A 19273-nucleotide genomic window follows, 5' to 3' on the forward strand; every position below is an offset into this window, starting at 1 on the left:
CCCATATAGATACTAGAGAGTAACTCTGCCTTTCTGTCCTGCTAGGACATTAGTAGATCTAAAATGGCAGCAAGGTAACTGGCAGGGCTTTTTTTGTAGCAGTAGCTCCTTTGCATATTAGGCCACACATCAGGGCCTACTGTAAGCTCCAGGAAAATTGGCTACATCGGGGAGGTGTGGCCTAATATGCAAAGGAGCTACTGCTACAAAAAAAGCCCTGGTCATTGATATCTTCAGTGGAAATGAAAACAATGCATGTTTGTACAAAAACAACAGTGGGAGAATTTGTTATTCTACCTATTAGCATTTTTGCTTCTTGTAAGCTACATCCCACCTTTATAAAAGGAAACTCAAGGAAGCTAACAAAAGGAAACAAAACATTAATTAAAGAACCAGTGGAAGAAAACTTGCTTCAGGACTTCAAGAAGGCCCTTGAGCTTCTACCATTCCTCAGAATGTGCAGAACAGAAATGTTCAAGAAGGCATTTCTTTTAAAAAAAAAAGAGCTCAGAATTGCAGTACAATGGAACAGTACAAAGGGTGCTGTCATAAGAGAATTGGGTTGTAGCCCATTGCAATGTGTTTATTATCTTGCTTTTACTGCATTATCTTCGAATTTCATAATCCACTTTCTGCACAGTATGTCCTGCCTTGGATTGTGCTCTGTTTGCAATCACTTTCTAATCCTGTAATTCGGGTCCCATTGCATTGTTTATGTGATCCCTTACAATGGGACCCTGATGCTAAGAAAGATTGACAGTATAAGAAGAAGGAGACGGCAAAGGATGAGATTGTTAGACAGTGCTATCAACAGGGCTTTTTTTGTAGCAGGAACTCCTTTGCATATTAGGCCATACACCCCTGATGCAGCCAATCCTCCTGGAGCTTACAGTAGGCCTTGTACTAAGACCCCTGTAAGCTCTTGGAGGATTGGCTACAACAGGGGTGTGTGGCCTAATATGAAAAGGAGTTCCTGCTACCAAAAAAGCCCTGGTTATCGATGCAATGAACATGAATTCGATGGAATTTAGGAGGATGGTGTAAGATAGAAGGGCCTGGTGTGATGTGGTCCACGGGGGTCGCAAAGAGTCACAGTCAATTGTGTGACTGAACAACAACAATGGGATGTTTGATTTATACGGATTTTTATAAATATATAAATTGTAATATGCCTTGAGTCTTGATATCCCCCTTTCAGAACCTTTACTTCCAGTTTTTCATTTCTTAACTGGACTTCCCAGTAGGAAATGTCCCTTTTTTAAAAAAAAACCCAAAATGTATCACAACATTTATACATAAAAAACACTTCCCTGTAGGAAAAGTCAAGCAATCAGGGGAGGAATTCTAGCAGGAGCTCCTTTGCATATTAGGCCACACCCCCTGATGTAGCCAATCCTCCTGGAGCTTATAGTAGGCCCTGTACTAAGACCCCTGTAAGCTCTTGGAGGATTGGCTACATCAGGGGGTGTGTGGCCTAATATGCAAAGGAGCTCCTGCTTGAATTCCACCCCTGCCAGCAACCTATGCTAAAATGGACATGTGTGCTGATTTCATAATAACCTGTGCCGATCTGTGGGAAGTTTTCATGCTGTTGAGGGCCTGGATTGGTTCCTCCCATTGGTGGTTTAGGAGAAGGCATGATGCCAGTCATTCCACATGCTACTGGTGCCAGATGGGCCCCTGAAGTGCACACAGGCTGATGTGATTTAGAGTTTCTTCATTCAAAAACTGGGGGTACAATAAATTCCCAGAGATATCAGCCTTCTATGGAATTACAGTATTGTTTAATCTGTTTGTGGGGTTTGAGAACTTTCAAAAGTAGGTGAATCTTCACAATTTGGGGGGACAAAAAGATGCCTTGCTGTTTAGCTAAAAAGTGCAAAGGTGGCTTATGGCACAGGCAACCAGGGTTTGAAGCTGCACCCTGACACAAGTTGTTATGTTTAAGAGGGATAAGACCCGAACTCTGAATCATGTGAAGCTGTTAATTTGAGTAACATTGTTAATCGGAACACTGAAAAGAAGCTATATATAAACTTATCTTTATATGTGTTTGGAATGAGTATATGAATGGAGTTTTTTCTTGGAGGAATAGAACTCCAGACGAAGGGCCACAGACTGAAACACGCTTAAAAATCTGGAAATTGCGTAGTTTGAGGCAACTTTTCGAGGATGTATATTAATCTGAAGACAACAGTGAACATCATTAAGAGACTGCTTGAGTAAAGATACTGTTTGGAAAGAATTTTTGTAACAAAGACTGTGCCAGTATATGAAAGATTGTATGCATTTGTTGAATACATTTCTTTGTACATCGTATATTCTTTGTTGCATCATTGAACGCAGTTTTTTTGGGGTTGTTGATTTGAGATAATTATGCTGTGTTCCCCTTTGTTACTTTAGTGTAACTTTTCTAGTATAGCAAGTCATTCGCTGGAAATACTCTCACTGCCGCAGTCTTGGTATCCCCAGCCAAGGCACTGACAATTAATCCCCTTGTTGCGCCAAACCTGTCATGCTTGACAGTTATTGGGGCTACACAGATGCTGTGGACAGTGAAAGACAGAGGGCTATGGGCTCTCTTCCACAGCCACCTTTAACACATTAAGAAGCAGTTCAATGGCGTTGGGAAAGTGGCTCCTCTGAAATCATTTCAGCCTCTAATTTGTTCAAACATTTGAGGGTTCAGAGATTAAAAGTTGAGCTGGCTGAGTCAAGTAGCCCTAGCAAGATCAGGCACTTCTGCTAATGTCATAGCAAGTCCACTCTCAACAGAAGTTCCCAGATGAGAAACAAATGAGTTCTCCGTAATGGAAAGGTGCAGGATAATCACCAAGGATGACTGGGAAGTCCCCCCCCCCCCATTTATAAGGATGTTAACAAAGTAGGAGTCAAACAGCACCTTTAAGTACTCCTCCTTTGTTCTACTGCTTCAGACCAACACAGCTGTCCACCTGGATCTATCTACAAGGATGTTAACACATACACTTATATGGAGAATCCAGGAATACGTCAGCGTACTCTTCTCTATGAATGAGATGGGGATGTGACAACCTTTCCCCAGAGCCAAAATGGAGAAGTGGGCACCATTTTGGACTTGGACCAGGAAGATATGGGTTCAAATCTAAGGCACTTATTTGCAAAATGGGTGCCAGGAGATGGTTTGTGGAAATTACTTCAGTATTCCAATGACACACAATTCTGGGCTTTCTCATTTACCTCACTTGTAAGTTTCTGTTGCTTGGCATGGTCCTGTTCCATACATACTTTACTCCCTCTAGTGGTCTATTCGATATTACATGTGTTTACGCCTGGCATAAAAACCTGCAGTTTAAATGTGCAGGGAGATATGCCAGAATAAACTGATACAATATTGAATCAACCACTAGAGGCAGCAAAACATGTATGTAACAGAAAAAACCTGAAAGCAACAGAAAATTAAACGCAAGGAAAAGGAGAATGCAGAAAAACCCTCTCCTCTCCTTTAAATCAAACCCCAGAAAGGCTACTATTGCTCAACTCACAGCTCGACTCATATTTTCTGCTTGTAGTAGCTGCTAGTACCTCAGTAAGACACACGTTGAAAATAAAGTTCCCCAACACAAATCCCACAAAGATACAGAGACCTGATGTTCTCAAGCATCCACACAAAATAATACAGATTACACCCAGATGATGTTGCATCTGGATATACCACAAGGCTGGCTATAGAAAAGGCTACAGGAAAAACCATTCTGAATTTCTAGGCTTCAGTCTCAAAGTTTGGGGAGTTGGACACCAAATGTACATAGGACTCCTATTTCAAATTCCTAGGTGCTAATATCTGCTGTGGATCCTCCCCCGCCCCCAGCTCCATGGACAATGGAGGTATCAACAAAGTCTTCTAGTAACCACTGCAGAGACTATTTTCAGCCAGAACCCTTCTCTTTTTCATACTTTTTACAAAGCAAATTATCTTAGCCAGTTAATTAATAGTAACAATGCATCATCGTTGCCATTTCAAATTGCTAGCAGGATAATGCAAAACATGATCCTTCTTTGTAGTTATGCATATTTCCCATACATGGTTTTTATCAGGGCTTTTTTTGAGCAGGAACACACAGGAACGCAGTTCCAGCTGGCTTGGCATCAGCGGGTGTGGCCTAATATGCAAATGAGTTCCCGCTGGACTTTTTCCTACAAAAAAAGCCCTGGTTTTTATACTAAAGCATCATACCACGATCCCAAAGACATTAATATGGAAACTGAAAACTCTCTTTAGAAACTGAGTTCCTTTCACTGTCCACTTATACCACCATCAATGTCTTATTTTCTTTTTCTTTATTTATATTTATTTATTTTTAATTTATTTGATTTTATTTTTACCCCACACTTCCCATAGAGCAGGCTCAGGGCGTGTTACAATCAACAGTGAAAAACCAATTAAAAATATATAAATTCTAAAATTACAGAGTAAGGATAGGTACTAAAATGGCAATTTGGCCTCACAGACATGGTCTATTGTCCAGGTCCAGCAGGTCTTATAGCACTGGGATGGAATGAAAGGGGGAGGCTAGTAACAAGTGAGATAAGGGGAGGGATGGTGGCTCACTGGTAGAGCATTTGCTTGGTAAGCAGAAGATCCCAGGTTCAATCCCCGGCATCTCCAACTAAAAAGGGTCCAGGCAAAGAGGTGTGGAAAACCTCAGCTTGAGACCCTGGAGAGCCGCTGCCAGTCTGAGTAGACAATACTGACTTGATGGACCGAGGGTCTGATACAGTATAAGGCAGCTTCATATGTTCATATATCCACTGCCTCAGCTTTTAAAAGGTGTGATAGTCCTTCCTTCATCTAGGTTGGGGGAATCTCACTGAAACAACCTTCAAAATATTTTCAGGTTGGATTAGTCTGCAGTAGTAGAACAAAATTAAAGTCCATAGCACCTAAGACCAACATTTGGGTATGAGCTTTCATGAGTTCTAGAAGAAAGGTTGAAACGCTTGGGACTCTTTAGCTTGGAGAAACGTCGACTGCGGGGTGACATGATAGAGGTTTACAAGATAATGCATGGGATGGAAAAAGTAGAGAAAGAAGTCCTTTTCTCCCTTTCTCTCACAATACAAGAACTCGTGGGCATTCAATGAAATTGCTGAGCAGACAGTTAAAACGGATAAAAGGAAGTACTTCTTCACCCAAAGGGTGATTAACATGTGGAATTCACTGCCACAGGAGGTGGTGGCGGCCACAAGCATAGCCACCTTCAAGAGGGGTTTAGATAAAAATATGGAGCACAGGTCCATCAGTGGCTATTAGCCACAGTGTGAGTGTATATATAAAATTTTTTGCCACTGTGTGACACAGAGTGTTGGACTGGAGGGGCCACTGGCCTGATCCAACATGGCTTCTCTTATGTTCTTATGTGACACAGAGTGTTGGACTGGATGGGTCGTTGGCCTGATCCAACATGGCTTCTCTTATGTTCTTATCTTACAAGGCAAGAGACGTACAGAGGTGGTTTGCCACTGCCTGCCTCTATAAAGCAAATTTGGGATTTCCTTGGTGGTCTCCCATCCAAGTATGAATCAGGGCTGTTTCTGCTTAGCTTCATCAATGAGAGAAACAAACATAAGTCTAGATCCCCGTAGGCAGCCGTGGTGGTCTGAAGCAACAGAACAAAGCAGTAGACAAGTGCACCTTTAAGACCAACTAAGTTTTATTCAGAACGTAAGTCTGTTATGTGTGCAGCCTGGTTCCTTCAGTTCAGTTTACCAAAAGGCTTCAAGTCATGTGGGCCTGCCCCCTCACCCTGCCTTTTACTGAAAGAAACCAAGGTCTCAACTGGCGATACTGTTGCGGTTGCTGAGCAACAACCACAAAGGCATTCATTTCTTAAAGCTATGGGTGCTGCTTCGATCATGGGGGAGCGTAATTTCTTTTAGATTTCAGATTTTCCTGCAAACCAAGGCCTTTTCTCAGGTTTGTAGAAAGATCTATCTTACCGGTTCATGATTCCAATCTCTGGATTGAAGTATTCACAGATGAGGGGATTTAAGTGTCCACAAATGGGGGCCATGTTGAGAATTAAAGCTTTAGACAGGGCTCCCCGTGAGGTTTTTATGGGTAAACTAGAGGATTGTGGACTGGACTTTAGGGAAGTTAAGTGGATAGGGAACTAGTTGGAGAACCACACTTAAAAAGTAGTTGGCAATGGCATTTCATCTGAATAGAGCGGGAGGTGTCCAATGTAATTATATATATATATATATATATACACACACACACACACACACACACACATACTGGCCACTGTGTGACACAGAGTGTTGGACTGGATGGGCCACTGGCCTGATCCAACATGGCTTCTCTTATGTTCTTATGTGACTCAGAGTGTTGGACTGGATGGGCCACTGGCCTGATCCAACATGGCTTCTCTTATGTTCTTCTGTGACACAGAGTGTTGGACTGGATGGGCCACTGGCCTGATCCAACATGGCTTCTCTTATGTTCTTCTGTGACACAGAGTGTTGGACTGGATGGGCCATTGTCCTGATCCAACATGGCTTCTCTTATGTTCTTCTGTGACACAGAGTGTTGGACTGGATGGGCCACTGGCCTAATCCAACAAGGCTTCTCTTATGTTCTTATGTGACACAGAGTGTTGGACTGGATGGGCCATTGGCCTGATCCAACATGGCTCCTCTTATGTTCTTATGTGACACAAAGTGTTGGACTGGATGGGCCATTGTCCTGATCCAACATGGCTTCTCTTATGTTCTTATGTGACACAGTGTCACGGCTGGGGCCGGGTCAGGCAAAGTCCAGAGGCAGTCCGAGGTCTGTAGCCAGTAAGCAGGAGGGTCTGAGGCGCCAAATCCAAATCAGTGTACAAGTATCGCAGGTCCGAGGTCCAGAAGCCAAGGTCAGGGAGTCCAGAAGTCAAAAGCCAAAGTCAGGGAGTCAGGAACCAAAGTCAAGCCGGAGTGGATGCTAGGATGTCAGGGAGATGACTAGTTGCTTCCACAAAGCCTCCTCCCAAAGCCCACAGCTATATAGCCCTCTGCTGGCTGTTGCCCATTTGGGCTAATTGCTGGCTCAGGGAGGCAGCCAGGATCCTGTCATAACTCAAGCATCCTTGCTCTTAGGAGGGCCAGAATCCTCTCAGAACTCAGGGCTCAGGGAGCGTCTTGCTTGTGAGCGTGCCGCCCTCCTCCGATCCCTGAGGTCCTGCCGGAGGCGGTCACGCACACGAGCCACCCGAGAGGGCGAGGCAGGGGGGCTGGGATCTTCTCCAGCAGGAGGCAGGGGCACTGGTGCAGGTGGCAGGGGCACAGTTTCCTCGTCAGACTCAACTTCCTCTGCAGGGTCCCCAGCACCCATGACACTATCCCCCCCCCCAGGGCCCCCCTCCATCGAGGGACCTGGAAGGTCGGGGTGGTCGTTGTGGAACCGGTGCACCAAGTCCGGGGCATGAAGATTGTCCTCGGGCTCCCAAGACCGGTCTTCTGGGCCATATCCCTCCCAGTCCACCAGGTATTGGAGGCCTCCACGATGGTACCGGGAGTCCAGGATCTGGCGCACCTCATATTCTTCCTCATCATCCACCAACACCGGTGGTGGCGGCGGTGGGCAAGGAGGCCGAGCTGGGTCAGGGGGTGCAGCTGGAACAAGGAGGGAGCGATGGAACACAGGGTGAATGCGGAGGTGGGGTGGCAACTGGAGCCTGAAGGCGACGGGGTTTATTTGGTCTGTGACGGGGTAGGGTCCAATGAACCGCGTATCCAGCTTGTGAGACCGACCAGGCCGGCGCAGGTAGCGAGTTGAGAGCCACACCTGATCCCCTGGCTGGATTGGGGGACCTTCCTGCCTCTTCCGGTCCGCAGCCAGTTTATAGGCTTCCTTGGCCCGCTGTAGCTGCTCCCGGAGCAAGTCTTGGCTGGCGCGGAGTTCTTGCAGGTAGGCCTCGACGGCGGGGACATTCGTGGGTGGCAGGATCGCCGGGAAGAACCGAGGGTGGTACCCGTAGGTTGCAGCAAACGGGGTCATTTGGGTGGACGAGTGGACCGCGTTGTTGTATGCAAACTCCGCTAGAGGCAACAGACTGGTCCAGTCGTCCTGCTGGTAGCAGGTGTAACAGCGGAGATATTGCTCTAGCGTGGCATTGGTGCGCTCTGTCTGACCATCAGTCTGTGGGTGGTAGGCTGAGGACAGGTGCACTCGAGTACCCAGGCTGGAATGGAGGGCTTGCCAGAACCGAGAGGAGAACTGGGGGCCCCGGTCTGAGATCAGGTGGGCTGGGAGTCCGTGCAGACGAAAGATGTGTTGCAGGTAGAGCTGGGCTGTCTCCTGAGCTGTGGGAAGTTTCGGACACGGAATGAAGTGGGCCATCTTGGTAAATAGGTCGACGACCACCAAGATGCAAGTCTGACCTTTGGATCGTGGGAGTTCTGTAATGAAGTCCATCGAGATGGTGTCCCAGGGTCCTGAGGGTGCGGGCAAGGGCTGTAACAACCCCGAGGGTTTGGCCGGGATGAATTGCCGATAGTAGTTGGCAAAACCAAGGAATCGCTGCAGGTCTTTGCGATTCTGAGGAGCCTGCCAGGTCAGGACCGCTTCTACTTTTTTCGGGTCCATGAGGATCCCTTGCGGGGACACAATGTGACCGAGGAACTCGACAGAGCGCAGGTCGAAGTCGCACTTCTCCAGCTTGGCGTAGAGGCCATGGGTTCGTAGGCGCTGCAGGACCTGGCGGACGTGCTCGGCGTGCTGGGCAGGATTGCGGGAGTAAATGAGGATGTCATCTAGATATATGATTGCGAAGCGGTCGAGCAGGTCCCGGAATATGTCGTTCATGAACCTCTGGAAGACAGCGGGGGCGTTGGTCAATCCGAAGGGCATCACCAGGTGCTCGTACTGCCCGTACCGGGTCCCAAATGCGGTCTTCCATTCGTCTCCAGGTCGTATGCGCACCAAATTGTACGCTCCACGGAGGTCCAGCTTGGTATAGATTTGGGCCCCCTTTAAGCGATCCAAGAGTTCAGGGATCAGTGGTAGAGGGTACCGGTCGCGGATGGTGATCTTGTTCAGGGCCCGGTAATCATTGCACAGCCGGAGCTCCCCACTTTTCTTCTTCACGAAGAGGACTGGAGCAGACAGGGGAGAGGTTGAGGGTCGGATGAAGCCGCGTTTCAGGTTCTTATCTAGGAAGTCTCGCAGAGCGGCCAACTCAGGCTCCGACATTGGGTACAGACGCCCCACCGGGAGTGGTGCCCCAGGTACCAAGTCAATGGCACAGTCATAGGGCCGGTGAGGGGGAAGCTGATCCGCTCCCGTCTCTTCGAAGACATCGGCGAAATCCGCATACTTCTGAGGGAGCTGAGGACCACCACTTGGGATGCCAGCTGCCAGAGTGGTGGGAGGAGTCAGATGGGGGCATGGGTCTTGGAAACGTAGTTCCTGCTGGGCCCAGTCCACGATGGGGTTGTGCAGCTTCAGCCAGGAAAGGCCCAGAATCAGTGGGAAGCGAGGCATGCAGGCGACATTAAACTGCAGCTGTTCTTGGTGCTGCTGGACGTGGAAGGTGATGGGACAGGTCTCCTGGGTGACAGGCCCAGAACGGAGGAGGTGCCCGTCAATAGCCTCCACCAGCGACGGAGTCTCTTTTGTCTGCACCGGGATCTGGTGCTGTTTTACAAAGGCGGCATCTATAAAACAGTGGGCTGCTCCCGAGTCCAGCATGGCATACACGAACAGCCAGCGTTCGTCAGGCAGACGGAGTTTGACTGGTAGCAGGAACGGGCCCGGGGTATCAGCCCGCTGTTCGGAGGACCCAGCTAGTCGCCCCAGGCTGGGGGGTCCACTTACGCCTGGGGCTGCCCTTTTGGCGGCGGTGGCGGTGAAGGCCCGGGTATCGGATGCTTAGCAGGGCAGCCAGAGGCATAGTGGCCTGCCGTGCCGCAGTAGAGGCACAGATTCTGTGTGCGGCGTCTGGCCTTTTCCTCTGGGGTCAGGCAGGGTCGAGCAGCTCCAAGCCGCATAGGCTCGTCCTCGGCGCTGGTACGAGCTGAGGATGGGCGAGGAGCCAAGTGGCACGGCGCAGGGAGCTGGCGCCCTCTGGTCTTGGCTTGGCGGCGACTTTCCAGGCGGCCATCGATGCGGAGGCAGAGGGTGATAAGTTGTTGAAGCGTGGGTGGTGGCTCCACCCTGGCCAGTTCATCCAGGACCTCCTCTGCCAACCCCTCGGTAAACTGGTCCATCTGGGCAGCCTCATTCCACGCCAAGTCTTGGGCCAGGAGCTTGAATTCGGTGGCATACTGAGCCACCGAGGATTTGCCTTGTTTCAGTGCCCTGATCTTCCGGTTGGCTGTGGCTGCTTGGACTGGGCTAGAGAAAGCAGCAGACAGGTGGGCCTCAAACCCTTGGTAATTAGTTAGTAGGTGAGAGGATGCGACCAGCAAGGGTGTGGCCCATTTGGCCGCCTGCCCCTTTAACAGACTGATGATGAAACACACCTTTGTCTTGTCATTGAGGAAGTCCCGTGCTCTCAGTTCAAAGTACAGCCGACACTGTGCTAGGAAGGCAGGAAATTCTTCCACGGCACCCCCAAATCTGTCAGGTGGGGAAACTGGGCACTTGGCTGGAGCACTGGCCGCAGGTTGTTGCTGCAAGTGCACTACTGCCTGTGTTAGCTGCTGTACCTGGGCTTGGAGCGCAGCCAGTAGTTCTGTGGTTTCACTTGCTTCAGCATCCATCCTGTGGAGTGGGTGTTTGTCTGGTGGAAGCAATCTGTCACGGCTGGGGCCGGGTCAGGCAAAGTCCAGAGGCAGTCCGAGGTCTGTAGCCAGTAAGCAGGAGGGTCTGAGGCGCCAAATCCAAATCAGTGTACAAGTATCGCAGGTCCGAGGTCCAGAAGCCGAGGTCAGGGAGTCCAGAAGTCAAAAGCCAAAGTCAGGGAGTCAGGAACCAAAGTCAAGCCGGAGTGGATGCTAGGATGTCAGGGAGATGACTAGTTGCTTCCACAAAGCCTCCTCCCAAAGCCCACAGCTATATAGCCCTCTGCTGGCTGTTGCCCATTTGGGCTAATTGCTGGCTCAGGGAGGCAGCCAGGATCCTGTCATAACTCAAGCATCCTTGCTCTTAGGAGGGCCAGAATCCTCTCAGAACTCAGGGCTCAGGGAGCGTCTTGCTTGTGAGCGTGCCGCCCTCCTCCGATCCCTGAGGTCCTGCCGGAGGCGGTCACGCACACGAGCCACCCGAGAGGGCGAGGCAGGGGGGCTGGGATCTTCTCCAGCAGGAGGCAGGGGCACTGGTGCAGGTGGCAGGGGCACAGTTTCCTCGTCAGACTCAACTTCCTCTGCAGGGTCCCCAGCACCCATGACACACAGAGTGTTGGACTGGATGGGCCACTGGCCTAATCCAACAAGGCTTCTCTTATGTTCTTCTGTGACACAGAGTGTTGGACTGGATGGGCCATTGGCCTGATCCAACATGGCTTCTCTTATTCTATGTGGCTCTTACGTTAAGTAAGTTTGGCCACCTCTGCTCTAGGCTGATCCTGCATTGATCAGGGGATTGCACTAGATAGCCTGCAGGGCCCCTTCCAACTATGTGATTCTATGGTAATCCAGTGAATCTCTCTTTCTTAAAATCATACTCTTCCGGCTCTTGACCAAACAGCCTGTGTGCTGCAATTAGACGAGGACTTGGGAGGGGGGGCAATCTATATGTTCTTGGAGAGTTTTTTCCCCTTAAAAATACTTTCAGGGCCAAATATTTCCAGGATCAGTTCTTAGAGGGTAGAGTCTCCTAGTCTTTCTTCTTCCTCCTTGCTATTACTTTTCTTCAAAGCGGGGAAAATATACAGGTTACAGATGACAACTATGAATAGATACACAGGCAGCAAGGTTTAGCCCAGGGGTCACCGCCTTTTCCTTTAATAAACAACACTTCTAAGTAATAAAAAGATACCTAGAGCTACTCCCACCACCACCACCATCACACTGACATGTTTTGCTCATTTCCTACAGGCAGACTTGGAAGAGGACCAGAAATGAAAGTCTCTGCTACGCAGTGCAGAGAAAATAAAATAAAAACTCAATAAAAACTTAAAACCTACAGTAGATCTCTTTGCAATTACTCCTGGGTCTTCTAGAGATACATGAGCTACCAGTATTCATAAGCTACCTGCTGAAGACCTGGATAAATCAGACAACTAAAGCTTCCATCGATTAAACCGTAGGCATCAACTTTTAATGGGCAAAGCAAGGTTTTAACCACCAAGTCTAACAGCATTCATTTTTTTAAGGCTGCCAAAATACTGATGTGTGTAACCAGGAACAGAAAAGAAAAACACTAAAGTCAAGGATGGCCAAACTGTGGCATAGGAGCCACGTGTGGCTCTTTCACACATATTGTGTGACTCTCAAAGTCCCCACTGCGCCGTCGGCTGGCTTGGAAAAGGCATCTGTCTCTTTAAATCAATTCTCCAAGCCAAGCCAGCCAGCCAGCCAGCCAGCCGCGTGGAGAATGCATTTAAAGTTAAAGTTGCTTTCTTTCCACCTCTCCCTCCTCCCATCTATTCCCTTCCTTCCTTCTGGCTCTCAAACAACTGACGTTTATTCTATGTGGCTCTAAGTTTAGCCACCCCTGCACTAAGCCAATAATTAAAACCACCCTTTTTAAAAAAAGGTGCACAGATGGTTTTGTTCATTAAACTGTTTCTGTCCTGAAGGGACTACCAATGAGATTTTGCTAGTTTTTGCGAGAGTCAGTTTGGTGTAGTGGTTAAGTGTGCGGACTCTTATCTGGGAGAACCGGGTTTGATTCCCCACTCCTCCACTTGCAGCTGCTGGAATAGCCTTGGGTTAGGCATAGCTCTCGCAGGAGTTGTCCTTGAAAGAGTAGCTGCTGTGAGAGCCCTCTGAGCCCCACCCACCTCACAGGGCATCTGTTGTGGGGGGAGAAGATATAGGAGATTGTAAGCCGCTCTGAGTCTCTGATTCAGAGAGAAGGGCGGGATATAAATCTGCAGTCATCTTCTACAATGCAAAATTATTTGCATCCAACAGTTCTTGAGTCAACTAAATAAACCTTAATAATAATAATAATATAATAATAATAATAAAATAAAATAACTGGTGAGTAAGGCATAGCGGACTCGGACATACACACAAACAAGTCTTCAGTCCAGAGTGTCCTCTGAACACCATACATGCACAGACCTCCAATGAAAGCAGGTACCCCAAATATACCACAAAGGGCAGATCCAGTGTCCCTTTCCCATCATTCCAACCCCTGCCCTGGGATATCGATTTCATGGTAGGACTTAGCATTTGCCTGTCAATTTTGGACTGACCACAAGAGCTAAGAAACCAAATCATGAGCCTGCAACTTTGTTGCTTCTGTCCAACCTGGGGAGAACACGGCAGCTTTATTTCACTCAGGAAGACAGGTAAACACATATTTTAAAGAAACGTGAGCATGGGGTGTGTGTGTGTGTGTTTAAAGCAAACCATATGGCTCAGGTAGGGAACGCCATTCACTTAATCATTAAGTGTTCCTCCAGATGCTGGCCTTGTAAGAGGTCATTGTAAATCCAGGGTCTTCCCTTCTCTCTGAGCCATGGATAATTTTCTGATAATGAATCAGGTGCAAACTGGAAATATCATCTGGACAAGGCTGAATTACAAAGAGGCACGGTGTCAAAGGATGCTTCAAAGTCAAAAACAGATGAGGAAGTGACTTCCCTCATCGGTAAAGCTTTCATAAAAAGTGATTCTTCAAGAGGGTGAGGGATATCCTTGGGCACTGCTCTCTAGCAAGCCTCCTACTGGGTTGTCAGCCTATGTTGGGAGTCTGCATTACTTTGGATGCAGGTCAATCTGCAGCTGTCCCCATTCCTGATTTCCTTTGCAGCCATCTGAAACTCAGCCATGGCTTTCACAGGAAGCTGTTGCTGCCGCCAAAGATTCTCAGCACTGCCTATGAAAAGCATTCAAAATCTGCAGTGGATCTGGAATGCATGAATATTACCATGGAACTATCTAAACTGGCAGAACCAGCGCCAGAACAGTTTTATTGCTGCCAGATTCATTTAATGTAACTTAAATTATGTATTTTAACTCAATTAACTGGTTTTTATATGTTTAAATTTTCTAATTGTTAAATTTAAAGTTTTACCTATTTATGTTAATGTATGGAATGTTGTTAGCCGCCCTGAGCCGCCCAGGCGGGGAGGGCGGGATATAAATAAAATCTATTATTATTATTATATGAACACATGGAATTACTTTATACTGAGTCATGCCCTTGGTCCATCAAGGAAAGTCTTGTCTACTCAGACTGGCAGCAGCGCTCCAAGGGAGAAGTCTTTCACATCACCAGGGTGGAATTCTAGCAGGAGCTCCTTTGCATATTAGGCCACACACCCCTGATACAGCCAATCTTACAAAAAAGAGCCTTGTAAGCTCTTGGAGGATTGGCTGCATCAGGGGTGTGTGGCCTAATATGCAAAGGAGCTCTTGCTAGAATTCCACCCCTGCAAATCACCAACTACCCGATCCTTGTGATTGAAGATGACTGAAGATGCTAGGGATCGACCCTGGGACGTTGTGCAATCCAAGCAGAGGTTCTTCCACTGAGCCACACAGCCCCTTCCTTATAGCTAGCTTATTGTTGATTTGCCCATAAAGAACGCACCACATTATTGTTGTTGTCGTTATTTATTGCATTTGATGAATCGTCCTATCCCAGCTAGTGCCAGGCTCTGGGCAATGTACAACATTTTTTTTAAAAAAACACACATATATAAAATCAGTTACCTTAAAAAGATTACAAACCCTGATGGCATCTTTAAAGTGCTCCTATTCAGTCATTACATCACATCAGGGGTGGGGGGATCCCCCCAAGAGCGGGTGGAGAGAAAATGGTGCCAGTACGGCAACCATCGCTTATCTTTATGGCGGAACATTGCCTTACAGGCCCTGCGAAACTGTAAAAGATCCTGCAGGGCCCTGATGTCTTCTGGCAGCATTCCACCAAGTTAGGACCAGGACTGAAAAAGTTCTGGCCCTTGCTGAGGACAGCAGGATCTCTTTCAGGCCAGGGATCACCAGCAGATTTCGACCAGTGGAGCGAAACGCTCTTCCAGGGACATACTGGAAGAAGAAGAAGATATTGGATTTATATCCCACCCTCCACTCCAAAGAGTCTCAGAGCGGCTCACAATCTCCTTTACCTTCCTCCCCCACAACAGACACCCTGTGAGGTAGATGAAGATATTGGATTTATATCCCGCCCTCCACTCCGAAGAGTCTCAGAGCGGCTCACAATCTCCTTTCCCTTCCTCCCCCACAACAGACACCCTGTGAGGTAGATGAAGATATTGGATTTATATCCCGCCCTCCACTCCGAAGAGTCTCAGAGCAGCTCACAATCTCCTTTACCTTCCTCCCCGACAACAGACACCCTGTGAGGTAGATGAAGATATTGGATTTATATCCTGCCCTCCACTCCGAGGAGTCTCAGAGCGGCTCACAATCTCCTTTATCTTCCTCCCCCACAACAGACACCCTGTGAGGTGGGTGGGGCTGGAGAGGGCTCTCACAGCAGCTGCCCTTTCAAGGACAACTTCTGCCAGAGCTATGGCTGACCCAAGGCGGTCCCGTAGAGGCGGTCCCGTAGATACGTCGGTTCCAGACTGCTCAAGGCCTTATAGGTCGTAACCAAATCATAGATGTCCAAATACTTGTGTTGGCTTCTGATTATCCTTCTGGTCCCCTCAAAACTCCCATGAGTTACCAAGAGCTCACCAGCTGCTTTACAGTAGCTCCTGCATCCCCTAGAAGAGCCAGAAAAGGTTGCAAAGAGAGCTGCTCTAGGAGTTTCCTGTTTCTTTGTTTCTGTTTTTCATTTCTCCAGATTTCTCCCCCCGTCCCCCACCCCCACGTTACTGAGCTGATAGCTTGTCTTCTGGTGCTCTTCCTAATCCACGTTCTGTTAGACAGAGCAAGACTTGGTAACATGCCAGTGGAGGGAACATTTTATGAAGGTTGCTTCACTGGGAGAGGAGGAGAAGGAGAAGGAGAAAAAGGAGGAGGAGGTAAATTATACCCTGCCCTTCTCTCTGAATCAGAGTGGCTTACAATCTCCTTCATCTTCTTCCCACACAACAGACACCCTGTGAGGTGGGTGAGGCTGAGAGAGCTCTGACAGAAGCTGCCCTTTCAAAGACAGCTCTGTGAGAGCTATGGCTGACCCAAGGCCATTCCAGCAGCTGCATGTGGAAGAGTGGGGAATTAAACCCAGTTCTCCCAGATAAGAGTCCACACACTTAACCACTACACCAAACTGGCTCTCCAAAAGACTGTTCTACCTCTTTGCTCCTCCACTGAAAAATTCAGCGGGATACTTGAGAAGACAAAGAAAGAGAGAGAGAGAGAGAGAGAGAGAGAGAGAGAGAGAGATGGGAAAAGAAAATGAAAAAAAGGGAATCACACACCCAATAGTTCATTTTGAACGGCCCAAGAGTACCAAGAATCCACCTGTGCCTTAAAAGTTATAAACACCACTCAGGGCAAACTCTGACACCAGCTTAATTTTCAAAAGGTGTTGTTTCTTCTTGCAGAACCACTCTTCCAATTTGAGATTTACAACATTAATGTGCCAGATCATGAACTGATAAGCTAAAAACTCCCGCTCTCACACATGGTAATACGAGCTGTTTTCTTCTTTCTTCAAAGGGTTGTTATTAAGGATGTTTTAGAATTTTGAGTCAACAGAGAAGTCTCTCGTAATAACTCTGCAGATATACACTTGGGTATGTCTTCCCCCATTGGTGTCCCCTGCAGTGAATAAAATTTAAGACTAGGAGGGAGGATGGAAGGATGAATGAGCATTGAAGGACATGACAAGGAACTACCCCAGAGAAAGGGGTATCCCAGAATTCAAACATCCATCCATTATGATCATCAAAAAGATGAAGACATTTAGATGCTTTATATTTGGTATTCTTCTTAAGTTTCTAACATTCTCCTGACCAGGGCTCATTTTGTAGCAGGAGCTCCTTTACATATTAGGCCACACCCCTTTGATGTAGCCAATCCTCCAACAGCTTACAATAGGCCCTGTAATAAGAGCCCTGTAAGCTCCTGGAGGATTGGCTACATCAGGGGGGTGTGGCCTAATATGCAAAGGAGCTCCTGCTACAGAAAAAGCCCTGCTCCCAAAGCAGAATACAAGTACTTGACTGCAAAAACAGCCTGTGTTTTACTAAATCATTTTTTTTAAAAAAAGCCTTTAAAATAAGAATTCAGCAGCTCTCATAGCTGGAACTTATTCTTCATTATCTTATAGTGCTTATCTACTTTTACAGGACAGTCAATGCCTAGTCTCCACTTTATACAGGAGGGTATACTAGACTCTGCTTCAACTGAAGTTAGTTATAAATCCCCACTGATTTCCACAGGATTTGAATGCAACCAGCCTTGGATTGGAGCCGTAGCATAAGGATAATCCCATTTGTCTCTGCCTCCAGAATTGACAAACAAAAGCGGAAAATCTGCAAGTAGCTTTAGCACGGCAACATTACCTCACAATTTTGCAGTCCCGAGGCTAGACTGCTATTAGTGTGTTTTGCCTGGTTCTACTCTTGTAGATTCTTTGGAATTATCCACAGATTCCGAATACATCAGCCTACCTGTGTTTAAGAGATATGCATTTTAAAAGTCCAACCAATGCTAATTTATAGCCTGCGTCCTGGTAGGGCTGAGAGCCAGTTTGGTGTAGTGGTTAAGCGCGCGGACTCTTATCTGGAAGAACCGGGTTTGATTCCCCACTCCTCCACTTGCACCTGCTGGAATGGCCTTGGGTCAGCCATAGCTCTGGCAGAGGTTGTCCTTGAAAGGGCAGCTGCTGTGAGAGCCCTCTCCAGCCCCACACACCTCACAGGGTGTCTGTTGTGGGGGGAGAAGATATAGGAGATTGTAAACCGCTCTGAGTCTCTGATTCAGAGAGAAGGGCGGGGTATAAATCTACAGTCTTCTCTTCTTCTTCTTCTTCATTTCAGGTGGGCACTGCATCAGTACCTCAACACTTTCACTGGCCCCTTGTTGCTTTCTAGGTACAGGCAGTCTCTGCATTCAAGTACAGTTTGTGACTTCCAAGTGGCATCTTTAGAGGGTATCCATGTTGGCCTCCAGTAGAACAGTTAGATTCTAATCTGGGAGCACCTGATAGGCCAGCAAGATCTTCAGCTTTTGAGTCAAAGCTCATTTCATTAGAAGAGCATCTGGTTGGCAACTTTGGAAACTAGATGGGATTTTTTTTTTTATCTGAACTGGTAGGGAAGTTATTAAGTTGTAATCAAGCTTGCTGATTTCTAAATTCCTCTTGGAACGAAAGGCTGCGTAGACACTATGAAACTAATTTGGGTGTCCATCTCTAATCTCAGCTAATTTAACAAAGATGGTCTCTCTAGACTTTGCATTTGACACAAAAGACTCTTTTTTTTGTCATTCTGAAGAGACACTTAAATCAAAACACTTCCAGGTTGAACAGTTCTCTCTCTCTCTCACTCTCTCTCTCTCCCTCCTTTCTGAAAAAAAGTGTAACCCACTCACAACAGATGCCAACTTAACTGAGGGGTAAAGGTTAAAGACAGAATTCTTGCAGCTCCATTTTCAGCTTGAAAGAGCAAGGCGTATGCTCCAGAAGGAAATTTTAAAAAAAGAACAACTCCAAAGTGTTAAAACACTGCAAAGAGATCAGAAAGTTCGCCACTCTGGGTCTGCAGAGCGAACGGAACAATTTAATATTGCAGGGTGCGCTTGGCCCTGCGCAAATTAAGCCATCTCGGAGTAAACCTTGGTTGAAGCTCATCTCCTTCCATTCGCTCCAGTTTCATGTACTGTAGCTGGAAATCTCCCTAGAAGCTAAAATGACTCAACTGAGGCTATTGTACTTTGGCCACACCATCAGAAGACAAGAGTCTCACTGGAATGCTGGGAAAAGCTGAAGGCATCAGGAAAAGAGGAAGACCCAACAGGAGATGGAATGACCCAAGCAAGGAAGCTAGGGGCTCACAAACACACGCAGCTGCCTTATACTGAATCAGACCCTTGGCCCAGCAAGGTCAGTACTGTCTACTCAGACTGGCTCTCCAGGGTCTCAAGCTGAGGTCTTTCACATCACCCGCCACCAGATCTTTTAATTGGAGATACCAGGGATTGAACCAGGGACCTTCTGCATGCCACTGAGCCACAGCTCCTCCCCACAAAAACCCCCAGTTTGCAAGACCTG

General features: G+C 47.4%; 1 protein-coding gene across 1 annotated transcript in view; it reads right to left on the reverse strand.

The window, feature by feature from the left end:
• Window positions 1-19273, reverse strand: part of ACVR2B (activin A receptor type 2B) — a 167665-nt gene that overhangs the window by 58651 nt on the left and 89741 nt on the right. The gene's annotated exons all lie outside the window — the stretch shown is intronic.

The sequence above is a fragment of the Heteronotia binoei genome, chromosome 10 (genome assembly GCF_032191835.1).
Source record: "Heteronotia binoei isolate CCM8104 ecotype False Entrance Well chromosome 10, APGP_CSIRO_Hbin_v1, whole genome shotgun sequence".
Lineage (NCBI taxonomy): Eukaryota > Metazoa > Chordata > Lepidosauria > Squamata > Gekkonidae > Heteronotia > Heteronotia binoei.